This window comes from Solanum dulcamara, chromosome 1 (genome assembly GCF_947179165.1).
Source record: "Solanum dulcamara chromosome 1, daSolDulc1.2, whole genome shotgun sequence".
Taxonomy (NCBI): domain Eukaryota; kingdom Viridiplantae; phylum Streptophyta; class Magnoliopsida; order Solanales; family Solanaceae; genus Solanum; species Solanum dulcamara.
Genome location: NC_077237.1, coordinates 48,161,113 through 48,183,440, shown reverse-complemented (window position 1 = coordinate 48,183,440; position 22,328 = coordinate 48,161,113). Strand labels below are relative to the sequence as shown.

The 22,328-nt window shown below is 35.9% G+C and overlaps 1 pseudogene; it reads left to right on the top strand.

Annotated features, from left to right (window-relative positions):
* The first annotated feature begins 18,734 nt into the window (after positions 1-18,734).
* Positions 18,735-18,835, top strand: LOC129904489 (5S ribosomal RNA; annotated as a pseudogene).
* Positions 18,836-22,328: the final 3,493 nt, after the last annotated feature.

Genomic DNA, 22,328 nt, shown 5'->3' with positions numbered 1-22,328 from the left:
ATACTAAGTCCAACATGCTCCACAAAATCAACAACATAAGCATTCAACCACTCTTACAATACTAGCAAAAAGCGGAAAGGATCACATGCTTCCAATTATCCAAAAAACCCAATGAAAGCCTAAAACATTATTTCTAACACCTAAGGTATAAAAACAAGCTACTCAACCCAAATTCCAATAATCTCAACATGCTTTTACACATTCCAGCTGAATCTAAAGAAAAGGAAAGTTGTAGCATACCTATAGGCTGTACACACGCACTCCAAATCACTATGTTAGAGCTTTTCCTTTCCAAATGGCCTTGGAACACTGCCACTCTATAAAAAATATAATCACAATGTCATTACGGTCAGTTAGACACGAATTTTACAATTTTCAGATATAGAATAATTTTAGGGTCCAAAACAGAAAATATGGGACTCGCATCTGGTATTCTGGAATTGACCCCCAAAATAGGTTCTAAATAATACCATGTGTGATGTTCCACAAAGGGGACATAATTCACACACAAAATCCGATAAATACCACACATACAACACAAGCCCAAGCTCAAGCTAGAAAATGAAAAGAGATAATATTTAGGGATGGAGAATTACCAGAAATGGAGCTCCCTCTCCAAAAAAAATTCACCATTCCTTGCGGAAAACCCTACAGTTTAGCCCCATGAATTGCTAGAAGTGGAGCTAAAACGATTACAAACTAGCACTTCAAAATCCAAAGAATTCTCAGTTCAAAAACAATAAGGACAGTGGCGAAACCACCAAACTTACCTCAAACGAAGCTTCTACTACCCTCCCCAAGCTCACCAACATGTTCCCCTCAAAATACTCTTTAACTTAGACCCTTAAATTGCTAATTTTGAGCTGATATTAGGAGATATATGAGCAGTAGAACTTCTAAGTCCAATCTTATCACGTATGGTCTTTTAAATAAAGACCAGATGGAGTTGCTAATCACGATCGTGGAAGAGTTAGTAGTAATCAAGACCTACTAGGAAAAAGTCCCTCACAATTGCGGAGGTTTGACATAGCGGTCGCGATGAACAAAAAATGGTCAATGTGACCACTCCTCTTTGTGATCACGAGAGTCTACCACGTGATTCTGATGGGTTAGTGACTAGACTCTCACGAACATGGCCAAAGGCCTTCAAAAATAAAGTCCAAGGTGGCCTACAACAACTGATTTTCACTAAGTTTAAATATTCCATTAGGGTGCTCAGAATTTATTCGGAATCCCGTTCATGCAAATAATCTATGCTACCCCACCAAATTCGACATTTCAAACTCAATGACGCAGTCAAAATTTCAATACGAGGTCTTTATGACTAAAAGTGAGTCCCACACCCAAGGTTTTTTAAACCAAAATCTACAACGGGCCTTAGGATTATACTGAAAGCCTTGAGAAGTGAACGAAGAGTCGTTCTAGACTAAACTTGATATTTTTGAGCTAACCACGCTGACAGAATTTTCATCTGAGTTAATTTTCCAAGAGTGTTGACCAGAGTCAACCATGGGCAAAATTTCAAAGGCAAAAGTGCTAAATAGCCTAAGAGTCCAACCGATTGCCTCGGTACTCATTCCGACTATGCTACTAACCTAGTTTTTCCATTCCAAAGCTGATGGAAATATCAAAATTCCATTCTTAAGTCATTTTCCTGATGTTATGAGAAAAGTCAACTTTTTAAGTTATAATAGCTCCAAAATAGGGAACATGGTCTAAAACCCAAATAAATGACCAGGCGATTGAGCTACCAGTACCAGCAAGTCATAAATGACTTGGGGTCACTATATGAATGCTCTAAATGATAAAATGGAAGTAGTATTAGGAAAATGACCTTAAGGGTCATTACATATAAATATTGTAACTAATGATAAGAGAGGGAATAAGGAGAATTTGAAGGGTTTGGATAGTTATAGGTTTAGAAATAAGGTTAAAATAACGTAGCTTAGGAATTAAATGAGTTAGAAAGGATGAAAATAACCTTAATAAAAGCCTGCTAGATCCTTATTGGCAAGATTGGCCGTGCTCATCGAACAAATTGGTAAGTCGCAAATCTCCCCCCTTTCCTCGCCTAATTAGACTTGTATTTGAAGGAAATTCTCATAAAATCCTAGCAAGCATGACCTAGCTCACCAAACAAGTCAGAGTTGCCGACTAGATCTTTCCCTCGGCAAATTATCCTCTTTCCTTACAAATATTTCTAATAATTTTTATGAGGAGTCTTAGCTCACACATTCTATTTGACGAGTCGCCAAACCCCTTTTGATTCACCGGCTTTCCTTTCCTTATTAGTATATTTTCTCAAAATATTTTGGCGAGTTCCTTTCCCTGTGGTGAGTTGCCAAGATTTTTCGATGAGCCTCAGCCAAAATTTGTCTCAATTTTCCCTTTAACTTAATATTCTGACTTTTAAACTTCTGAGGACTCACAGAGTCGCAAAACTCATTTGTAGAAACTGTGTTCCTAAAATAGTAGCTATATGAAATTTTGCTCTAAAACTGACCTACATATCATTGCTACGGTTGTAGAACTTTATATGGTTCATAGAAGCTATTTGTAACTCAAACCCAAAACTTGAAATATTTAAAACTTCAGTGCCCTTCCTACGAGTCCTTACTACGGTCTGTAGGACTTTCTAAGGTGATAGACTATGCTTCTAGCAAACAAAAGGTACATAAAAAGAACTATCTGAATCATGATTTAGAGTTAGCGGTGATTGTGTTTGGTTTAAATATTTGGAGACACTATCTCTATAGTTTCCATGTTTATGCATTCATCGACTATAAGAACTTGTAATATTTGTTCAAGAAAAAGGATTTTAACCTTCAACAAGGATATGGCTTGAGTTGTTGAAAGATTATGACATGAGTTTTCTCTATTATCCGAGAAAGGTAAATGCGGTTGTCGATGCTCTTAGTAGGCTTTCCATAATTGTGCTAACCATATTATGAATGAAAATAAGGAGTTAGTTCATGATGTGCATAGACTAGCTCATTTAGGTGTTCGCTTGGTTAATTTCGAGGATGGTGGTGTTGTTCAAAATTTCTCGGAATCGTTTTTTATGCTAGATGTGAAGAAAAACCAAGATAATGATCCTATTTGGGTGAGTTGAAGAAAGAATTCTCTAAAAAGGCCATCTAGGCTTTCTCCTAAGGGGGAGTTCGTTATCAAGGTTGATTATGCGTTCCTAATATTGATATCTTAACAGAAATGATATTATCCGAAGCTCATAGTTTCTTATATTCTATTCACCCTGGATCCACCAAGATGTACCGTGATTTGAGAGAAGTATATTGATGGAATGGAATAAAAAAGGATATTATGGAGTTTGTAGCTAAAAGACCGAAATATCAATAAGTGAAGGTAGGATATTGAGATTCTTACTTGGATGTGGGAAGATTTGAATATGGACTTCTATATGGGTTTATCTCATACTGGTTGGCAATATGATTTGATTTGGATGATTGTGGATCGAATAACTAAGTTGGTGTATTTTCTTCCTATTAAGACTTCTTATTCAGCCAAAGATTATGCTAGACTTCACATTCGAGAGATAATTAAGCTTCATGGGATTCCATCATCAATCATTTTAGAGATAGGTACTTAGTTTATATCTCAGTTTTGAGGTCATTTCAAAAGGGTCTTGGTAATCAAGTTAATCTTAGTACCGATTTTCACCGTCAGACCAATGGTGAAGTTGAACGAACTATTCATACTTTGAAGGATATATTGAGAGCTTATGTAATTGACTTCAAAGGAAATTGGGATGACCATTTTCCATTGATTGAGTTTGCCTATAACAACAGGCATCATTCAAGTATCCAAATGGCTCTATTTGAGGCATTATATGGTAGAAAGAGATCATTGATTAGATGGTTCAAGGTTGGTGAGGTCGCTTTGGTACGGCTCAAGCTAGTTTATGAGATTATAAAGAAAGTTTTACTCATTCAGTAGAGGTGAAAGACAGCCTAAAAAGTTGACAAAAGTCTTATTCGGATGTGAGGATAAGAGAACTTGAGTTTGATGTTGATGATTGGATATACATGAAAATCTCACCTATGAAGGGTATGATGCATTTTGGTAATAAGAGGAATCTTAATCCTTGTTATACAGGTCATCTAAAATTTTGAGACATTTTGTTAAGGTGTCTTATGAGTTTAATTTTCCTTCGAACGTGGCATCGGTTCATCCAGTGTTTCATGTCTCTTTGTTGAAGAAGTGCATTGGTGATCCTTCTTCTATTATGCCTTTAGACAATGTTGGTGTGAAGGAGAGTATAACTTATTAGGAGGTTCTGGTTGAGATATTAGATCATCAAGTCTGGAATTTGAGGAATAAATAAGTTGCATCCGTTAAAGTCCTTTGGTGAGAGTGCTACATGGAAGGCAGAAGCCGATATGATATGTCATTATCCTAATCTCTTTCCCTCCATTTTCATTGTAAGTATTAAATTCCTTCATGTTCACTACTTTGAACTCATGGGTTTTTGTCATTCTCATATTTTCGTATGCATGAATGTTAAAGAAATGAGTTTTTAAATCATGTTTTCGCTTGGGGCTTATTACTCCTTGCTTTATGCATTTTATGTGCGGTTGCATTCATGTTAGGTTGCTAGATATCTTTCTCTACTCTATTCATTCTAGATTGAGTCCCATTCGAAGACGAATCTTCCTAGAGGGGAGATATTGTAAAAACCAGAAAGTTTTGAAAGTTTGAATAATAAGAAAAGTTAACGAAATGTTATCAGGTGCCAGTTCCCACGAGAGGACCTATGGGTTGTAGAAAGTCCTACAGACCGTAGTAAGGACTCGTAGGAAGGGCACTGAAGTTTTAAATATTTCAAGTTTTGGGTTTGAGTTACAGATAGCTTCTACGAACCATATAAAGTTCTACAACCATAGCAATGATATGTAGGTCGGTTTGAGAAATATCTAGCTCCTTGAAGGTGATCAAATAAGTCATCAATCCTAGGGATGGGATACTTATTCTTGATAATCAATGCAAATGCAAAAAGAATCATCTTTCTTTTAAACAAAGAGACCTGGGCACCCGACAAAGAGATACTTGGTCTAATGAATCCCTTATCCAACATGTCCTTTAATTGGTCCTTCAACTCCTTAAGTTCTCTAGAGCCATTTTGTAAGGAGGGATAGAGATAGTATGGGTACCAGGGAAAAGATCAATACCAAAATCTATTTCCCTTTTGGGAGGAATACCAAGAAGATCATCAGGAAATACTTCTGTTAACTTATTAACCACAGAAACTAACTCAAGAGTAGAGACTTTGGAATTCATATCTTTAACCCATACTAGATGATCAATACAACCTTTAAAAATAAGTTTTTGATCTTTAAGGCGTGAGATGAATTGATCCTTAAACACGAAATTACTACCCTTTCATTTTAGGACTGGCTCATCTCATTTGGAAATTGAAAATTAACCACTCAGGTTCGATAATCAATGGAAGAAAATATGCATAGATCCAATTCATACCCATAATACCAACAAAATTAGTCATCTCAATCTCTATAAGATCAGCTGAGGTGATTTTATGAATAACTGAAACCGAACAATTTCTATAGACTCAATTAGCCAATACTAAATTACCAACAAGACTATAGACTGAAAAGGGCTCTAATAAGGTCTCGAGACTAACATCAAATTTCATAGATAAATATAGAGTAGCAAAAGAACGATGTTCTCCCGGATCTAACAATTCATAAAAGATAAAACTCAAAAACTCATAATATACCAGTCACCACATCAGGAAAATCCTCTAACTCTTGATGAGTTGAAGAGCATAGAATCTATTTTGGCGCTGACCACCACCAGAACTTAATGAAGTACCCCTCTGCACTAGATGACACAAAGTAGTAGTCAGAGTCTTCGTTTGACCTCCTCCACTTCTACTAGTAGCTGAAGGGTAATATCTCACTCTATGACCTATCTTTCCACACCCATGACAAGCATTAAAACCTGCCAATCAATCTCTTTGGTGGCTCTTCCCACACTTCTTGCATGTAGGCATGGTTGACCACTTGAGGCACTTCCTTGAGGTTTAAAAATAGACACCCTATCCTTGTTGAAATTTGACGCTGGAGTAATAAAAGAATGCTTTGCGGTGAACTTTGATAAAATGGAGAACTATCATCATTTTAGGACCTCACATGTGAAAAGTCACAACTATAAGGCCTTACCATTTTTCACTCTCTAGTTTTTTCCTTTATATTTTCCTTTTCATTTGCTTAACATTTATCATAAACATTGAGATTTCCATATCGTTGATCAACATGGAGGTTCTACACTCTTTAACCACCAAGTCTAAAATACCAGAAATAAACTTCCTCATATGAGGTCTGGAGTAGGCAATTATGAAAGGAGCATACTTTGACAATTGAGTGATAGTCAATGAACATCCTACGATACTCATGTTACCATCCTTAATATAGATAACTCTTGGATTTTAGCCTCCCTCAACTCAAGGGAAAAAAAGGTCAAGAAATGCATCTTTGAACTCCTCACAATTTAAGGGACCCGCATCCCTAGTTGTTTCACCGTCCTATTGATTAAACCAAATTTGGGTTACACCCTTTAATTAATATGCAGCTTAGTCTTCCTTCTCTATTGTACTAACTCCCATGATATCTACGATCTTGAGAATACCCTCTATAAACTCTTATGGATTCTTATCCACCTTTAAACCATGAAACTCTAGAGGATCCATCCTTATGAAGTCACTCACCCTAGTAGCTTCCGTAATGATATTTGGTTAATAGGAGCAACCACCTTGCAGTTGTCTTGGTCCACTATAACTTTGGCAAGCACTTGGAAAGCCACTTGAAATTTGACATGAGATACTTGCTCCGCCAAGTGATCATTAGGATCTTGTGGATATTATTGCTCCTCATTCATATCAGCATTAGCATTCCTTCTGACATAGCCTCTTCATGGAGGCATAATTCTACAACACAAAGGATAAGAGTTAGAAGGAAATCTTAGAGAGTTCAACTCTATCGCATAATGTAAGAATGATGAAATAAGTGAAGTTTCCTAAATGTCTCATAGACTAGTATTCATAGATATGTCATACTTCACACTAATGAACAAGACTCTATTCGACGCGGCATGTCAGACACCCTATGACTCTTGAATCTTATGCTCTGATACTAAGTTTTTTATAATCCAAGCTTGACCCTATATATGACACGACTATTAGAATCATGAGGGACACCAACATAGACTCATAGCATATATAGCATGATGTGATATAACATATAATCAAGATTAAACATAAGCATGGAAGATAGTCTCAAAACATGGAGATCTCAATACAAGAGAAATTTAAATATAGCATTTGAAATGAATAAATCATACTCTTCTAGTTTGACAATACCTCTATTATATAGATGGGAACATAGGATAAGATCTATTTCACCAAAGACATAAGCAGTGAAATAGTCTAAACATAAGAAATAACATGAGTTTGAATGTAAGAATGACACAGTGGGTTCATCCTTGAATTATGAGGACTCACCAAAATAAGCTAACTATGAGTAACCAAAACAAACCACATGGATGGACATGAGCTTCACAACCTACATTATGAAATAATATAGAAAAAAGTATGCATTAGTACATGGAATATACTAAGTATGTGAGCAATTTGCATAACCATGAATAAAGGACATAATAGGCATGAACATGAGATGCATGACAAAATTATCTTGAAAAAACATGAAATAAATCAAAAAATCATATTCTAAGGTCAATGCATCATAAAATACAGCATTTCAGAGCTTGTAAGAAAACATAGTTATTTTGTGGCATATGAACCATAACCGATAATAAAACCATGTGAGTTATAACATGAATTCCAATGTAACACCTCCATCAAAAAAGGAGAGACTACTTGCAAAGGTAGACTCGGTATCATTATCATCATGAGATAATTGTGAATCCACTAGCTAAGTATTTAAGACAACCTACAAAGGCACATAGTTTGGGACTAGAGGTGGATATATCATGCCCCGAGTCTACACTCTAGGCATGACCGACACTCAGAAACCATTGCTAGTTCCCAAGTTAACCCTTGTTTTGGCAGACTTACTAAGAGAAAGAATTAATCATGAAAAGTATATTCAATGGGCAAAGTAAGTGTAAATAATTTAACTATATCAAGTTTAAACTCGAAGCTCAAATATATAAATATGAGACATGACTCAATGTTATCAAAATGTACTCAAATGAATAAACTAAACATTATATGACCTATGAAGCCTCTAAGTATGACTCTAAAATGGATACTAGGAAAGGCCCATGACTACCTAAAACTGATAAATAAGAGACTAAAAATTAATGACACAATAGCGCCTCTAGATGTAAAGAGCTCTCGCCTTTGAGGATCTCTATCACCTTTGTCTTTATTATAAAAAGATGCAGCATCAAATAGCATCAGTATATGGAATATACGGTATGAAAAATAGCTGAATGGAAACTTACTCAAGGTACTTAGCTCAAGGAACTCAACTCACAAAATGGCTCAACTCAACAAATCATGCAGTATAATAAAAAAATGCTTTAAAAGATATGAAAAAGTAAATGCAACTTAGTATATAAAAAAATACAATATTTTACTTAGGAATTTTCATTAACCGTCAACCATCACTTATGAGCTCTGTGATGATACAACGAACTATTGAAGTTCCCACAACCTTCCAATACCTTTCAAGGGTAAGGGATACAAATTAATCTTTGGATCCGATAAAAGTCCTCTTTTGGGACAAGGAGGAGTCGCTCGCATGAATGGTACAATCCCATCCTGCGTTGGCTACATAGTTTATGGGGTTCGAGTTGTTCTATACTATCAACCAAATTGAGGCTCAACTCTATTCTAAAGTATAGTTTATTATGCTCATAACTCAAGTGAGTATATTTACTAAATTAACTCATTTAGTCTCTTTTTGACTTAGCACAAAACTCAACCTCAAAACTCAACTCTTCTCAACCTATCTTTTCTCTTTAAAATAGATATAATCTCAACTCAATGAATGCATTAAAAGTATGAATTAGCTTCTCAACTTAATCTCAAAATGATATTTTTAAAAGTATTTATGCTCATTCTCAAATATGATTAAGGGACTTCTCAACTCAACTAATGCTCAAAATGTTAATTAAGAGGCTTCTTGAACTTAACTCATGCTCAAACTCTTTCTTAATTAAATGTTGAAAATAATCATTCTTTAACTCGAAACAATGCATAAAATAATTAATGGAAAACTCAACTAGGGTTCATCTGAATGCAAATATGAATTCATAATCTCATAAACTGAACTAATCAAAGTATAATCAAACATATACTATAATTCAATACGAAATTATATAAATAACTCAATAATTTACTTTATCGGAAATAAAACTCAATTTAGAACTAAACTTTGACTATATAAAGATGAAGGTTTCAAGGACGAACATATTCCAACATCATGATAACCTTACATACCTTGAATGAAAATTATCTAGTCAAAATTTAAAGACCTTGCTAGAAACCCTTGAACCATAGCTCTTCTCCTTCTCTCCAATTCTTGCTCTCAAAAGTTTGTGAGTGTTAATGAGAGAAAAACCCATTTTGATACTTATAAGGGACTAATTTTAGTCCCAAAATGGCATGGGTATAGTTTGGGAAAGGTGGGAAAAAACCAAACTAACCCTCATTAAATTTGACTATGGGCCATCTACAGGCACTTCTATGGATTGTATAGTATTCTATGGATCGTAGCTCTACATATCATAGAAGACTGGTCATCAAAATTGAAGCCCAAATTTTGGACTTAATGGAACTTGGAAACTTGGTCTACGACCACCTTTCTATGGTCGTAGACCCTTAGATGGGTCATCAGATGGACCCCTTAATAGGTCGTGCATAAGTTTACAGGTTGTAGACCCTATCGTGGGATCTAAGTGCACATTCCAATACCTACTATATTGTTTCATCTATTTATATAATCGACCCTACAGGTTGTTGAATGGTTTACAGCTCATCATATTGGATCGTAAGAGTGGTTCTTGACCACTTAATTTTCACTAATTGTCAAGAGGTTCTACAATCAATTCCTATAGGTCATAGCACAAACGGCGGGTTGTAGACTTGTTTCTTAGGATTGACCTGACCCTTTTAAAATTTGGCTAAGTGTCCAAGGGTTCCACGATCCCCTTCTACAACTCGCAGAACTCTTTAAAGGTCATAGAGAGGGTCGTAGACCACTGATAATCCACTTCTCACAACGTTTTCTCAGATTCTCTCTAGGTTCTCGAACTTGATCTAGGCTAGAATAGTATAGGTTTTTACATGCTACCAGAATCTCTCTTACAAAGCCTCCATCTCAAGCCGTATCGGTGCTAAGTCAAATCCAACTAGAGTAGAAAAAATCAATTATCAATATATCATTAGGAAAATAAATAATCATATACTTATTTGCATCATAAAAATCATATAAGAGTAGCTCTTTTAAATCATGATTTGATAACATCAGTCATAAAGACACTTATGCTTCTAAGCATCTATATCATGGTTTCATTTATATTATGATTAAACCTTTTACAATTCATTGATACATACTTGAAAACTTCCTTGAAGTATCATTCATCACTTTCATAAAACATTCATAAATCATTCATAAATTTGATAATCATAAATTCATAGTTTATATTGAAAAGTATTACCATAATGCATGGGTCCATGTGAAATTAATTGAAAATCATGTATCTTAGAAAATTCATACATAGTAATATATAATAATATCAATTCAATCAATATAGAAAAGACACATATAGAATTAACATGAAACCCTCATTTAATTGGGTGAAATTGAACTTGAAAGTTGAGATTCTTTTGGGACCCAATGGATGAAAGAAATTCACTGGTGAATCCCCACATACCTTGAAAATCAAGGCCCTAAAAGTAAAAGAGATTGATGGACTTGAAGATTGAAACCCTAGATTTCCTTCCTTGAGCTTGAGAGGGAATTGGAGAAGATGAGTTGAGAGAATTCAAGTGTTTTTAGTAAATTAGAGGAATAGGTCACTCTTTAAGGGTAAAACCGGTTATAGGAGTAGTTATAGGTCAACAAACGATGTAGTCTAAGGTTAAATGAGTTGGAAAAGCCCAAAATATCCTTAATTTAATACTACCAAAGTGACCCTACGGTCTATAGGAGTTACTATGGTTCGATAAAAGGGTTCATCAAAACTCATGTCAAAAATAACAAAACTCCTACAACCCTTTTTCCTATGATTCATAGGATGCTGCATGAATTGTAGGATTTTTCCATAGAACTATGTACCAAATCATTAGCTACTACAAATTGTATATTGATCTTATGACCTTTGTCTATGGGTCGTCGAAAGCCTTATGGATCATCCATGTGGTTCATCTGTAGTAGTTACTATGTTTCATCAAAAGGATCTGTAGAACTTATGTCCAAAATAATCCAACTCCTACGACCCTTGTCCTATGTGTCATATCATTCTCTACAAGTCATAGGACTCATCCATAGAAACCATTCACCTAAAATAGTAGCTACTAAAAGTTACACTTTGACCTTACATCTTGTGTCTATGGGTCATCAAATTACAGATTGCTGATTTGGTTCATTCTGCAAACTTTGAAAAACATGGCTTCTGAATTTGACCTACAGATCATTCCTAGGGATCATAGAACTTTCTACATTCCATAGGACCCTCTCGTGAAGCAGTCTTACACTTAGTAAATTTCCCAAAACTTCAGGGCCTACATACGACCCCCTTCTATCAACATTAGGACCTTATACAATCCATAGAAGCTATCTATATGAGACCTTATTTATATGTGCATTTACTATGAGACCTTCTTACAACTCATAGGTCACCCATTTGGAACTGGCACTAGATACCATTTATGCAACTTTTCTCTTTGTTCTAACTTTCAACCTTCTGGGTCTTACATTAAGGGTATTACAGATCAGTTATACTCACTTAGTCTAAGCCAAAATGATATAGTATAGGAATTAAAAGAGTGAGAAAAATACTAAAAGACCCTAACACAAATTATGTTAGAGGTCATCTACGAAGCCATCTACAGACCATAGAACATTCTACAACCCATAGAAGTCCATTTGCAGAAATTAATTCAAAAAATTTGAGTTTCTAAACCTAAGATTGTGAGACCATGCTATGGTCCGTAGAATGTTTTACGACAAGTCCTTTTCATCCATAGAACATAAATATTGACAAATTCTGAGTTTTGAACATTCAATCTATGCACACAATATAACACCTAGGAAGTCAGAAAATTTAATTGGAAAAGAAAGTGCAAAAAATTATTCTTGCACTAGTTCTACAGCCCCTTTAAATGGATTGTAGAAGGTTGTACGGGGTGCAAGAACTAGTTCTGGAAAAAAGGTTTGAGACCTGGGAAAATTTTGTTATTAATGCTTTATACGAGATGATATACGGATAGTATAAGGTCCTATGGTCTATAGAAGGGCCTCATAGGAGAGCTCCTAAAATTTAGAATTTATTTAAGGTTCAAAAGCTCATGTACGAGGCTACCTACTGACTATATAAGGTCCTACGGCCTATAGGAGTGTCCATAGATGGAGAATTAGAGAGTTGAGTTTGGAGATTGTACAAGATGAGAGGGTATACAGTTTGTATAATATTTTACAGACCGTAGAAGAGGGTCGTGGGAAGAATCTCTAAACCTTTGGGATTTCAAAACTTTTGGTCTACGAATCATTTGGATGGGCCTTATTAATTTCTATGGGTTGTAGAAGTGTCGCGTAGAAAGTTGATCAGAAACTCAGAAACCTTAGGTGCCTTCTACGGATGACTCTCTATGGGTCATATAAGCTTCTACGGTTCATAGAAGCCCTGTAAATAGGTCCTTGAGTTTATTTTTAAGAGACAGTTTAGTCAATTCCTGTTCTTTTAATATCCAAACTATGACATTTTGTACTTATTCCTATGACTATAACTACCTTTACCCTTCAAATTTCCCCTATTCCTTCTCATTCACTCAAAACCCCTAAGGTTTATATAAATTTGCCTCTCAAGTTTTCTTCTTCAGGTCAAGTTAGGGTTTCAAGTTAAAGATTCCATTAAAATATCTTGTTAGGGCTTTGATTCATGGTATGTGAGAATTTTATCCATGAATTCTTTTCCATCCATGGAATCCCAGGGTGCTTCTGATTCCATTTTATGATTTTTTTCCTAAAACCTACGATTTTGATGATCTTGCATTAGGTTCAATTAATAATTATTTATTTCACTTCTATTGCTCTTATTATATATGATTTGATCTTAATTACAGGTTTTAGATGAATTTCTCCTGAACCCATGCATTATGGCTCTTTTAAGATTATGAACTATGTTTGAGAATTATGCATACTTCATGAAATTTTGAACTATGATTTTATGGATAATTTTAGATAAATTATCAATCATACTTTAATGAAAACAAGGTAGCTTCAAAAAGTGAAGTATTCTTATCATGGAGGATTTTCATTATTTTTCTATGAAGAAGCTTATCATGATCTAAATTCTTAGGTAAGTTTGTTTATGAATATATTATAAAATTATGATTTGGAGAGGAGATATTCTTATGATTTTCAAGTATGTTATGATGAATTTGGTCGTACAAGATCATGACCATTTTCAAATATTATTCTACACTTATGACTATTTTTGTGGAGAGTATACATAGCAATGAGTGGGACTAGTGGTGATTACGTAGGTCCCAAAATCACATGCCTCATAGTACTTTGCCTTAATTATCCCTTGCTAGTGGATCAAAATATAACTCATGTTTATGGTCCTTACCTAGAAAGTAGGACAACCTTTTTTGGTGTGAGGAAGACTCTGAACTCCATGTTATAACTCACTTGGTTTATTTTGGTTAACAGTATCTCTCACTATGATAAATTTTGATTATACTTTTCTTACAAGTTTTGCATTGACCATGACTTATGTTTCTACAGATATTTTAAAGGATTATCTATTGTTTTAGCTTGGTCATTATATTATCATATTTATTTCATGCATTTCATAATCTCCATATGTTACATCCCGTACTGTTGTACCTTGGAATGCATTCTTAAGTCTCTTGAAAGGCTCTTAAGTATCATGGAAGGATCGTAAGCCTCTTAAGTTTCTTAAGGTTTCCTAAAGTTTCTTAAAGCTTATTAAGTTTCTTGAAAGATTCCTACATTCTTGAAAGCTTCTTAGAAGTTACCATGTGAGACGGATAGGCTATAACGCTATCAAACAACTCTAAGGAGAGGAGAATGTGATACCCCATGACAGGGAAGATTGGAAATAAAGTTATAGGAATCCGAAAGGAATTAGAGGCCAAGTAGTGAGTCGTAGGACCCTATTACTTATGTAAGATATTACCTTGGATGTGTTACATACGTAAGCTACCAACTTGGAAATTTTACATACTTAAGCTACTTGAGTACGTACCAAGCTTACGTTGCAAAGATTACATAGATTCATAAAAGAAGATGAGATTACAAATCCACGAGGGGGGAAAGAAGGTGAAATGTGGAAGCATTATATAGTGACACATGGAATCAGCTAGAGAAAGGGGGTGGTCCCCCACGTGCCACATGGAAGCCCCGGATTGGAGGAGGTGATGCGTTGGCCCAATGAGGGCTTGACATGTGCCACCACTTAGGGCTTCACATGTGTCACCACTTAGGGGTTGACAAGGTCACCCCCTTAGGTGGACTATAAATATGTGTCTTAAGACTTATCAAATTTCCATACATTTCTAGAAAACTCAAGAATAAGAGAGAAAGGAAGAGAAGAAACTAGAGAGGTCGAGAGAGAAGGCCATGGATTTAGAGAGGAAAAAGGTAAGTTCTCGGATTTCGTTCCATGAATTAATTATATAGGGTATACCATAATGTTATGAATGTATTTTTAATCTAAATTTATGGTTTGTATCATCCCCAAAACGTTAACAAACAGCCTCGAAGTTTCAGCTGTGCTAAAGGAAATTCCGAGGCGAGTTCCGACAAGTTTTGGCGAGTTTCGGGTAAGATAAAGTTTTCCATTTCGAACTGGAGTTTATGATGATGTTATGAGTTATATTACATGTCTTTAATGAGGTTGGAAGTGGAAAAATTTCATAAGGACGCTTGACGTTAGAAACAAACTAAATTAAAATCGTTATAGCTAAATTGAAGTCGAGTAGTGTGTTGTGATTGTGGTGCTGCATTTGCATCTGGTTTGGTGGTGTGTTTCAGGGATGGAAAGTGTTAACAAAATGGTGTGGGTACTTCTGGTTGAAACCAAACTACCCCCCCCCCCCCCCCATTTGGTATGGTTAAAAAGTTTACGAAATAAAAGTTAAAAACTCTATTTTTATATCGTAGTTTTGAGCTAGTGCTTTGGAGTTGTATTGAGTAATGTTGATGTGATTTACTTATATATATTCTTCTGGTTATTTTTGTTGGTATGATTGTTGGCATGGTGTCTGAGTTAAAATCTCGGGGATATTGAAGTTATAGGGGAGATGCTGGCCGATTTTCGGTAACTTAGGAACTAGTAATGAACTAGTCGAGCAAAATAAATAAGGAAATGACCTCTATGGAGACTTGGTTGTAGAGTTGGAATTGGAAAGTGAAAGGTCATTAACCATAGTATTACTTTCATGTTAAATAGGTTCAAGAGATGACGAGGCGAACATATTAGGAGTAATCCATAAGAGGTATGTAAAGCTAACCATTCCTTCTTTTGGCATGTCTTTGGAATAAATATGTAAAGCTAACCGTTCTTTCTTTTGGCATGATTTGACATAAGTATATAAATCTAATCTTCCTTTTTGGCATGGTTTTTATGAAACAAGTATATGACTTTTATATGATTCGAAGGAAGTTTCTATTCGTAGAGCAGCTAGGATGGCCAACTTCTTGATTTTCCAAAGGATATTTTATCATGCCTAGATACGTGTATATGATTCCAAAATTTCTATTTGGATATAAATCATAGCGATATTCCAAAGGTACTTGATATGACTCTTGTCTTGATTTTTGAATAATAGCTCATTTTAATAACTCCATCGAGTCTCAAAAATGATTTAAAGTATATTTAGTTTCTCACTACTCCACTCGTGGATGCCTCAATGCTACCTTTACCGAGCCTGAGTCAGGTTTGGTTATCATGCATGCTTCTCTGCATCATTCGTCTTGCCCCAATGTGAGGGGGCAGGTACACCTTGTACATGGGTTTTATTTGTGGAATTATGATGTGCCATGTACACATATGATATGATATGATATGACCATCTAATATGATATGATTTGTTACAGAGATATTCCCTACTCTGGAGTTATGATGTACTGTGGCACTAGTGACAGGGCAGCGACCACGATTTGTTCACTGAGTCCCATAATAGGGACAGATATGGCATATGTTTTTCTGCATATATTATCTGTGGTTATGAAAAACATTTTGATATTCTAGATATTTTGCTCATTTTCGCACCTTTTGTTCTGGTAATGGCTTTACCTATTACAGTTCATACTTTACATGCTTGGTACATTGTCCGTATTGACCCTTTTTCTTCGGGGACTGTGTTACATGCCCATAGGTACAGATACTTGGTTTGCTAACCCGCTCGCTTAGGACATCTACCATGTTGGTTGGCAGTGCTCTTTTGTCCGGAGCCCAATTTTTGCACTAACTTTTCTATTGTAAATTTGTACATATTGGTTAAGGGTACGATGGGGCCCTGTCCTGTCATATGACTAGGCTATCATTCTGTAGAGGTTTGTACACTTGTGATGTGGGTTATATATATATGTTTTGGGCTTTGTGTTCTGTGATGGCCTTAACGACCCTCTTATGTTATATCTATTCTCATGCACTCTCTAGCGACCTTTTTTTGATTTCTACTTTTGTTTATTCTGCTAACACACTAGGTGGGGCTAAGGGTACGTATGGGTGCCCAACTCGAGCACTAGTCACGGCCTATAGAGTTGGGTTCTGACAAAAGTGGTATCAAAGTGGTTTGGTCCTCGGAATGTCTACAGACCGTGTCTAATAGAGGTTGATTTATCGGTGTGTGGTATACCACATCGATATATGACATTTAGGCTGTTACCTTTCTTTCTTTTCTTAGATCGTGCGATAGAGCCCAGCCATAGGAAATAAAATTCCTTTTTTTCTAACCTTTAGTTTCAGCTGAAGAACGACATCGACAGAAGAAAATGATGGATGATATTGGAAGCTACACAGTATACAGGTAAGTAATGGTGTGGAAGAGGCATATAGGGTAAGGTAAGTATATTGAAATATGATTGAAATGTAAAGTTGAAAATTGAAAGGAAAAGTAGACAGGAAAGTGTAATGGGTGCAGTTCGAGTTGGACATACGAGGTAAGTCCATCATTTTATACTTTTGTTGATATTGGGCACCTTGTGAGGCTGTGATATGAATATATATGTATTGTCCCTATGATGCATTGTTGGTATTTCCTAAGTGCAGGTTTGGAATAGTAAGGAATATAGAGGAAACTCTGCCGAATTGTTTTTTGAAATAGAAAGAGAATGAGATATAAGGTTGTAATATATCTTGAGAGATCGTATCCATGGTAATGATAAGATCCGACTAAACTAGGAGTACAACTGACTTTGGGAAATAAATTAATTGCGATATAGGTGGAAAGTAGAAGGTCAATACTAATATGGTGAGAAGAATGGTGATAGATATGAATGTCTTAAGATAGGCTGTGAGGTATTAAGGATGAGAATGACGAGGAAGGATAAGGGGTTAAGTACGCTTGCTCCACCAGGTGGAATTAGCCCAGAGTAAGGATTGTGAATAAAAGTTGAGAAATATTACCCTTCGGGATTGACTATGAGCATAATATAGTGTGAATATAATGAGGATCATCATGGAAGTACGTAGAGCCTAGTAAAGAAGTAGCTAAAGAATGTGATTATGAGTAAGATTAGGAACTAGTATCGGGTACACGATAAGGATGAAAGCTCATGAAGCAAAAAAGGGTATTGTGTATATGTACCTCCACTTTGGAAATACTAGGATCCCTTGAGGATAGGGAATGGAAAATTGCAAAACAACTGAGGCATTATGATATTATTAAAGGAACAAGTGGTATCCTTTGGGGAACAAAAGGAGGTGCTAACAAAATGTGGAACACGTTTCATCAGAGTATAAGTTCCCCCGAATGGAGAATCGGACACAATTATAAGCACTAGTAACGTACTGATTAGAATGAATGAAATGTGTCTTCGGCTAAACTACTACATTAGTTATATCACTTGAGTACCAGTACTTGGACTAGAGTGTGTACTATTTATCGAGAATTCTAAGCACCCCATGATTGTACTAAGGTTTCTTACAGGGGCAACCTAAAGTATAGATGATCTAACAGAAGGTGTAGAAATGGTGCAGTATATTAAAGGGTTGGAACAGAATCATTTGCGCATGAATAGTTGAAAATAAACAGAGGATGACATGGGTACACCCTAAAAGGGGGGAAGTAGACAATGGAAATTCAAGCGTAAGAGAAAATCAACTGACGCTATCATATGTAAATAGGAATGCTTCAACTTCAAATGAGATGCTATAAGGGATGGATGGATCTCGAGGTTAGCAATAAACAAATAGAAGTTGCGGTATCTAAGACCATGTGAGGAACCATTGGTGGTGACCTTAAGGGATGGATGCGATCATACCAGCTCTAACGCACTGGATCCCATCAGAACTCCAAAGTTAAGCGTGCTTGGGAGAGAGTAGTACTAGGATGGGTGACCCCCTAGGAAGTGAAAGAGGAAAGGAAACACAAGTATCCGTTACGTTTACAAGTGAAATTAGGGCATGACATGAATGCATGACCAATTGACTTAAAAATCATGAAATTAGATTGAAGATATGCATGATCATAAACTTTATATCATCCCATACATAATTCCTATAGATAATATCATTTGGAAGTATAATTGAAAATACTCATATTTTACATCATGAACCCTAGAAATCAAAATAGGAGAATTTATGGAAAAACTCTTCAATTTAATTCAATAACCATCAAATTATATCAAAATAGACTAATGATCATACTTTAAATCAACATTGATGCAATAGGAATAGATATCACAAAACCCATAAAATATCATACTTTAAATTGATAGAAAACTTGAGAAATTGATTAGGCTTCATGGAAGAAAGGATCCATGAATCAATACCCACATACCTTGAGTGAGTACACCAATTAATTTGGAAGAACTTGAGAGTTTTGATGGAGAAATTGAGTGAATTTACTTGAAGTCTTCAATGAAAACCCTTGAGAGCCTTTTTGTAGAGAGAGAAATATTTGATAGATGAATTGTAGAAGAATGAATTGAATTAGAGATTTAGGTAAATTTATAGAGTTGAATTAGGTTCTAAAAACATCGAGGTTCATTAACTAATAATTTGGGAAAAGTCTAAAATTCCCTTAGAAAAAACTTAATTTTGGCCAGGAAACCTTCCCAGGTCCGCAGACCTGCCGTGGTCTACTTGGCCGATAAACTGTCCCAGGTTCATGACGCGGTCCTATCGTGGACTACTCTGTCTTGTGCGGCTTTTCAGGTCTGCAATGCGGTCCTGTCGCGTACCACGCTGTTTTTTTATTTCTTCGAAAATCTTTCTTCCGTTTTAGGGGTCCTAAAAATCCATCGAGACCATTTTCCCATATATTTTAACTCCCTGATCAATATTCTGATCTCGGATTTTCCAAAAAGGATTAAGGATAATACGTTACATGAGCGGCCTATTTTTATGGCATTCTTAAGGTGTATATATCTATATATTTTATTTATTTTTTTATTATTTTTATTTTTTAAATTCTGAGGGATGTTACAATATCTCCCCCTTGGGAACATTTGTCCTCGAATGAGATTCAACTAATATAGGAAAGACATGGAAGGATTTAGAAACCTGACATGGATATGAGGACACTTTGAAAAATGCATATAACGTGTAAACTTCATACTTAATATAAAACATAGTCCTTGAGAGAAATTATTTTCATAAATCATGCATGCATATGAATGACATATGGAACTGAAGCGTAGAAGTTTAATTGATTTGATTATCAGCAACTTAGTACCTTTAGGCTTGAGTGAAAGGAAAGAGATAAGGATATCGCTTCATCATGTCTGATTCTGCTTCCCACGTTGCACTCTCTACTTATTGATTCCCCCGTAATACTTTGAGAGATGCAACATCTTTATTTCTCAGCCTCTTCACTAGCCGGTCTAAAATCTCAATCGGGACCTTCTCATAAGTCAAATTCTCTTCAATACTAGTGTTTTCCCTTGGTACAATCGAATTTGGATCACCCACAAACTTTCTCAACATTGACACATGAAATACCGGATGAACCATAGCCAACTCACATGGCAAGTCTATATGGTCCTATATATCTAGGGCTCAACTTCCCTTTCTTACCAAACCGCATTACCCCTTTCATAGAAAATCTTCAAATACACCATATCGTCCACATCAAATTCAAGTTCTCTCCTTCTAGTGTCTAAATAGGACTTTTGACGACTTTGAGACATTTTTAATTTTTTCTTATGAGCCTTACTTTCTCCATTGCATCAATTACCAAATCTGGACCAATTAGCGCCATCTCACCAATTTCAAACCACCCTACCAGAGACATACATCTTCTTCCGTACAAGGCTTCAAAAGGAGCCATGTGGATGCTAGACTGATAACTATTATTGTAAGAAAACTCAATCAATGGTAAATGATCATCCCAACTTCATCTAAGGTCAATCACACATTCTCTTAGCATATCCTCGAAGGTTTTAATTGTTCTCTCGGCATGCCCATTGGTTTGAGGATGAAAAACAGTACTTAACTTGACTTTAGTGTCAAAACCTTTTTGAAATGACTTCCAAAAATGTGAACTAAATTGAGTACCTCTATTCGATATAATCGACAAAGGAACACCATGAAGTTTTAGAAGTTCACGAATGTACAACTTAGCATAGTTTTCGGCACCATAAGAAGTTTTGACCTATAGGAAATACGCCGGTTTGGTCATTCGGTCCCCAATGACCCAAATAGAATCATGTTGTCTTCTAGTACGAAGCAAACTCGTGATAAAGTTCATGTTTAAATCTTCTCACTTCCATGTAAGAATTTCAATTTCTTTAGCTAAACCTCCTGGCCTTTGATGTTCAACTTTAACTTGTTGGCAATTAGGACACAGCCACAAAATCCGCTATGTCCTTCTTCATGCCATTCCACCAATACACTTTCCTCAAGTCACGATACATCTTGGTGGATCCCAAATGAATTGAATACCGAGAACTATGGGCCTCATTCAATATCAACTCTCTTATTCCATCAACATTTGGAACACACAACCGACCTTGGTGACGTAATACCCCATCTTCTCCTAGGGAGAAAGCCTCAATGGACTTTTTGGCAATTGACTTCTTCAATTCGACCAAAATTGGATCATGTTCTTGTTTGGACTTGACGTCTGCCACAAGAGATGATTCCGAACCATTATGTATAAGAATGTCTATATCATTGGAATCAACCAAACGCACACCTAAATGTGCAAATCTATAGACTTCTTTGACTAATTCCCTTTTACCTTCTTCAACATGTGCAACACTACCTATAGATAATCGACTAAGAGCATCGGCTACAACATTTTCCTTACCCGAATGGTAGAATACGCTCATGTCATAGTCTTTTAGGGTTCAAGCCACCTCATTTGACTAAGGTTTAAGTCCTTTTGACTAAACACATATTGCAAGATTCTGTGGTCGGTAAACATATCAACATGCACCCCACAAAGATAGTGGCGCCAAATTTTCAATGCAAACACAACCGCCGCAAGTTCAAGATCGTGGGTTGGGTAGTTTCTTTCATGTACTTTAAGTTGCCTAGAGGCATAGCTACAACCTTACCATGTTGCATCAAGACACAACTCAAACCAACACGTGAAGCATCACAATAAACAACATACCCATCTGAACCTTCGGGCAATGTTAAAATAAGAGCCGACGTAACAAGATCTTTCAATATTTGGAAGCTTTTCTCACATTTTTCCGACCATTGAAATTTTGCCTTCTTTTGTGTCAACTAAGTTAAAGGAGAAGCAATAGATAAGAACCCTTCAACAAACCTTCTGTAGTATTAGGCTAAGCTTAAAAAGCTCCTAATGTCTGAAGGAGATAATGGTCTAGGTCAATTTTTAACTGCCTCCATTTTTTTTGGATGTACTTTAATCCCATCACCGGATACCACATGTCCAA